The sequence below is a fragment of the Bufo gargarizans genome, chromosome 5 (genome assembly GCF_014858855.1).
Source record: "Bufo gargarizans isolate SCDJY-AF-19 chromosome 5, ASM1485885v1, whole genome shotgun sequence".
Classification (NCBI taxonomy): Eukaryota; Metazoa; Chordata; class Amphibia; order Anura; family Bufonidae; genus Bufo; species Bufo gargarizans.
Window position 1 is genome coordinate 211,061,927 of NC_058084.1, and position 6,000 is coordinate 211,067,926.

Genomic DNA, 6,000 nt, shown 5'->3' on the forward strand with positions numbered 1-6,000 from the left:
ACCCACTAGACGCCAACGATGATTATAATGGGAGGCGGGCGGGGGATCGCGATCCCGCCTGCCGCACCGCCCGCCTCCCGCAACTGCCGCACCGCCCCGCACCGCCCACATACCGCCCCCCTGCACCCCGCCGCATAAATGAATTCAGGGGTGCAGGGGGGTTAAAAAAATCGGTTTGGGGCAATTTTTAGGTTTCTGATCCCTGCGGTCAGGGACCGCAGGGATCAGAAACTACATAAAGCGATCGCCCATAGGGGGGGGGGTGCCTAACTACCCGATCGCCGATACGGGGGGTCACAGGACCCCCCTCGGCATTGAGCCTGAGTGCCTGGCTGTGTGTAACAGCCGGCACTCAGCGCTGTCACCATGTCTGCAGACATGGTGACAGTTAAATGCGATGAGGAGTATACTAGTCATGGAGCGCTAAGTAGCAGTGCTCCATGACTAGTATACATATGTCAGGTACAGCAGATTGTCACTCTCTCCTTCTCTGATCGCTTCCCTGACAGGAATGGGGACGATCAGAGAAGGAGAGGCACACAGTCCCTCCCTAACCCCCCTTACCTGCCCCGATGCGCTGCGATTGGTCCCTCTGCAGTATTGGACCAATCACAGCGATCGTGGGCGGGTCAGGGGGCCAATACATCTCCTTCCGGCTTCTCTGGTTGCCTAGCAACCCCAGCACGCCGGCTTCACTGAATCTTCAGCGCTTCGGTCCCTGCGCTGACAGTGAAAGCCGATCACGTACATGCACGTGGGGATGCGGTGAGGCACCACATTCCCCCACGTACATGTACGTGATATTGCGTGAAGGGGTTTTAAAGGGGTTGTTTCACTTCAACAAAGGGCATTTATCGTGTACAGAAAGTTAATATAAGGCACTTACTAATGTATTGTGATTGTCCATATTGTGTCCTTTGATGGCTTGATTTATTTTTCAGTCGCATTATACACTGTTCATTTCCAGGGGTTATGACCTGCAATCCAGCAGCAGTGGCCATACTTGCACACTATAGGAAAAAGCGCCGGCCTCTCTGGTGGCCAGGACCATGGGAGCACATATAGGCATGCATGCACAGCAGCTCCCGTCCCAGCCACCTGTACTGCAGCGGTGGCCGTAACCTCTGGAAACAAGCACTATATTATACAATGGAAAAATGTATCCAACCAGCAAAGGAGGCAGTGTGGACAATCACAATACATTAGTAAGTGCCTTGTATTAACTTCCTATTCATGATAAATACCATTTGTTTAACTGAGACAACCCCTTTAAAGTCGGTGAGCACTCAGGAGTTGTTTAATAGTAGATTCCATAGCCAGTAGGTGCCTGCTGTTTTACAAAGCAGACACTCAACAGCAGTGTGTGTGTGATCAGAGATAACTCTGATCTCAGACATTTAATCCCTTAGATTCCATGGTCAACTGTGACTGTGGCATCTAAATGTCATTTAGTGGGAGAAGGCTTCTGTCAGGCCCTGTGATGAAATTGGTGGAGCCATTTGCTGGCCATGGTCTTGAGAAGGCTCTAAGGCCTGCCATAGTAAAGTTCCCATTAAGCCATGCTAATGGCAGGGCTTAATAGGAACACAACAATCGTCCCATAAGTTGTAATGGTAAATCAATGCAGTCTATGGTATAAGTAATCTAATGATCACATGATAAAGTCCCCTAGGCGGGGCTAAAAAAGTTAAAGAAATGGAAAAATAAAAGTGTGTTTAAATATATAGAAAAAAGCAAAAATTCACCTCATTTTACATTAAAAAATAATCAATTAAAAAAATAAACATCCTTTGTATAGCCATGGCTAAAAATGCCCAAACTATTAAAATATAAAATTATTTATCCCTCACTGTGAACACTGTAAAAAAAATGGCCAAACCACCTTTTGCTCCCTTTCCCCACCCCCCAAAAGAGTAAAAAGTGATTAAAACTTTATAAATACCCTAAATTATATAATTAAAAACGACAGATCATTCCACAATAAAAAGAGTCATTGCACAGCTCTGTAGATGGTAACATATAAAATATATAGGTGTTAAAATATGAAAATGCACTGACCAGAAGAATACAAATAACATGTCATTTTACTGTTGAAGTAAAAACCTATAAAATAATGTCACAATTGTGTTTATTTTTACCAATTCCAGCCCGTTAATATTTTTCCAGCTTGCCAGTGCAACGTATAGAATATTAAATAGTGCTATTAGAAAATACAACTTGTCCCACTTAAAAGCCTTTATAAACCTTTATATGTTAACAGAACATTAAAGTGTATGGCGTTTGGAATGGAATAAAAAATGCACAACTGGAAAATAGCTGCAGTGGGAAGGGGCTAAATCCAGCAACATTTCTAGTATTTATGCTTTCATCCCCAGAAATTCCAGGAATAAGATTTGTATAGCGTCACCAGTTATTCCTTTTTAACAGCATTTCTGTGTCCAACTGGGTAAATGTGCCAAGATAGACACACATGTTCAGCCTTGCCTCGCTCTCGCTCTCTGCTTCAGGTATGCAATGGGATACCTGGTGTGGTGAGCCAACTGCATCTGAAGCATCTTCTCTACTTCTCAAGAGTGAAGCAAGTTGAGCAATTGCAATTAAAGCAATGCTGCCTCACTCTCTTATCACTTGGTCAGCATTAGACCTCATTCACATGACTGTATTCATATTTTGGTCTGCAAGCCACTGATTGGGAAAATACAGACACCTTTCATGTGCAATCTTTTCTCACTCCCATCACAAAAAAATTAGTTTTTTTTCTAAAAATGTGTTTAGGTCCAATTCGTCCAAATGAGCCAAGAAATTCAATTTGGATATAAATCGATTCTACCCAAAGTGAAAGTGCTTTAAACATCTGGAGAACCTCTGTTCCTCACCCTCTCACTCTCTCTTTCTCTCTCTCTGGAAAAATTCTACCCAATTTTTATTCTATTGAATCAGAATGTTTTAAAAAAATCTGGTCAAATTGATTTGCTCATCTCTATGCAGTATCTCTTCTGAAAAGCAGACAAGACAATGCAGCTTCAAAAGCGGACGAGTCGCCACACCAGGAATCTCTGCACATACCTGAAGGAGCAGAGAGAGAAGCATGACTAAGCATGTACCGGTATGTCCACCTTTTTACTGAGATGGACACAGAAAGACTGTTCAATAAAAAAATCAGGTGGTTCTATACTAAAATTATTCCTGAACTATCTGGGGATAGAAGCACTTTTTGTTTTTACATACAAACCATGTTTATAATGGGCAGGACTTAACCAGAAACAATATTTCTCATTGGACAAGCCCATTTAGCACACAAAATGTGTGATGTTTGTCAAACTATTGAGTATGCTTTATCCTTTAACATTATGTGTCCTATCGTATAGTTTTATTGCTATTTTACTTCAGGCTGGACTCTGTTGTTTAAATATTTTAACAATTATGATAATAAAAATCTTAAACTATAAAATGAATACATTATTATTTGAACTTCAGTTATAGTAAGTCGTCTAGTAGATGTAGAATGTATTTGCACTGTTTTGCACAGTTGACATATATAGTAGACAGGTGGTGGCAGTACTGTGTGTGTGTGGGGGGTGGCAGGGGGCAAGAGGGTGGACTGGACTTTGTAAAGAAGGAAGCAGGAGACAAGAACATAGAAAAAGCAGAAGGTCTGTTGGGGGGGGACGACAAAGAAAATGACATATTTAAATAACAAAATGCTAAGTGAATCAAGAAAAGAGAAATCGAAATCTAAATCAAATTAATATTCGGTGTGACCAACTTTGAGGAGGAGAGATGCACAGAAGGTGGCAGGTGCTCTGTGAAGGAACTCAGCATGGAGGTTGTTACAAAAATCTTGGAGAACTAATCACAGATGTTCTGTGGATGTAGGTTTGCTAAAATCCTTTTGTCTCTTCATGTAATCCAGACAGACTCAATGTTGAGATCAGGGCTCTGTGGGGTCCATATCATCACTTTCAGGACTCCTTGTTCTTCTTCATGCTGAAGATAGTTGTTAAAGACATTGGCTATATGTTTGGGCCTCCCTGATGAAACTGCCTGATGGATAAATATTTGACTATGTTTCTCAGCATTGAGAACACCATTTATCAAACCCCCAACTCATTTTGCTGAAATGCAGCCCCATATTTACAAGGAACCTCCACCATGCTTCACTGTTGCTTGCAGACACTCATTATTGAACCGTTCTCTAGCTGTTCTGCAAATAAACTGCCTTTTGTTACAGCCAAATATAATATTTAACATTTTGTCTCATCAGTCCAGAGCACCTTCTGCCATTTTTATACACCCCCTTCTCCCACGGTGCTATGTTTTCATGTGTAGTTCAGTTGCTTTGCCTTGTTTCCACATTGAAGGTATGACTTTTTGGCTGCAATCCTTCCATGAAGACCACTTCTAGCCATGCTTCTCTTAACAGTAGAACAGTGTACCTGGGTCACACTTTTTTTTCTGCCAGTTCTAAGCAGATGGCACTGCTGGACATCTTCCAATCAAAGTATGATGTGTCTTTTAACTGCTGAACTAAGTTTCAATGGCCAACAACTTCGTCTGCGATCCTCAACGTTTCTTTATACTTCTTCAAAAGAGCTTGAACAGCACATTTTGAAACCCCAGTCTGCTTTGAAATCTTTGCCTGGGAGAGACCCTTCTAGTGTAGTATAACTACCTTGTTTTTGTGCTGTGCTCAGTCTTACCATGGCGTATGACCTGTAACATAAAACTGTCGTCCACAACCTCATCTTTCTAGCAGAATTTAGCTATTCCTCCCCCCCCCCCCCAGTTTTAAGCCTCCTACAAGCAGTTTCTGTTTCAGTTAATGGCAGTGCTTCAACTTACATATGAAAATGCTAATCATTATTAGATTCCTCTTTTGTTCCTTTATTTTGCATTTTGTTAAAATAAACCAATAACACTTCTATTTTTTAAACCATTCTTACTTTGCAACATTTTTAAAACTGCTTAAAACGTTTGCACGGTACTGTAAATATTCTAGTATTAAGGAAAAATAAGCCTTAAAGGGGTTGTCCAGCCTTGGAGCTAACAACTCCTGAGGCTGAGGTCCCCCCTTGTCCCCTTGAACTTAAAAAAATCACCTCACCTGTTTACGGTCCCACCGCTGCTTTGTTTCCAGCTACTTCTGTTTCATGCAGGACCAGGAAGCGGCTTGGTTCCATGAATGCTGCAGCCAGTCCTTGGTCTCAGCAGTCACAGTGTCTTGGACGCCACATTACTGCATAGACTGGAAGCGGCCAGGAAGGGAGCAGCGGAACTGCTGAGAGGTGAGTGGGTATTTTTATGTTCAGAAGTACAGGGGAGAACTCCAGGGCTTTTCTGCTCCATTTCTGGACAACCCCTTTAAATAAATATAAAACTAATACATGTTACCATTGGAGGTGCAGAGACATGCATACGGTTTGTTATTTTGGTAGTTGTTATTGGGCAACAACTGATGGTTTTATAGTTATTAGGCAACAACTGATGGTTTTATAGAGGTTCTCTCTTGAATGAAGAATGCTATGGAGGGCTTTCAGGGCAAGAAATTCTATTAATCAGAGTACTTATTGTAAAGTTCAATTTCCATTCCGGATTGCCAGTTGTAAGAGTGCATGCAATATCACAACTTATAGATTCACCAACCAGCAATCAACTGATCATCAAAGTGTACTCTGTACTCTGAAAATCTGACACGTTGAACATGCAATATGATCTGCCACCAGCATGCAATAGAGTAGAGTACCTGAGCAAATTAATATTTAGATTTTTTTTATTCAATATAACTTTGATTTAATTAATTGCAGTCTTTGCTTATTCTGGGCTTAGGAGTCCAGTGGGTGAGCTTACTTATTGATTGACAGCCTTCCCTTTATGTAAATGCATTGTGACACAGTGAGAGGTTTTGTCTGGTAAAACAGGTATTTTCCTCCCAGCATGTGCTGCTTGGCTGATTTACAGCCAGGTGAGGACAAATACCGGACCGGATTTTAAATGCCGGTG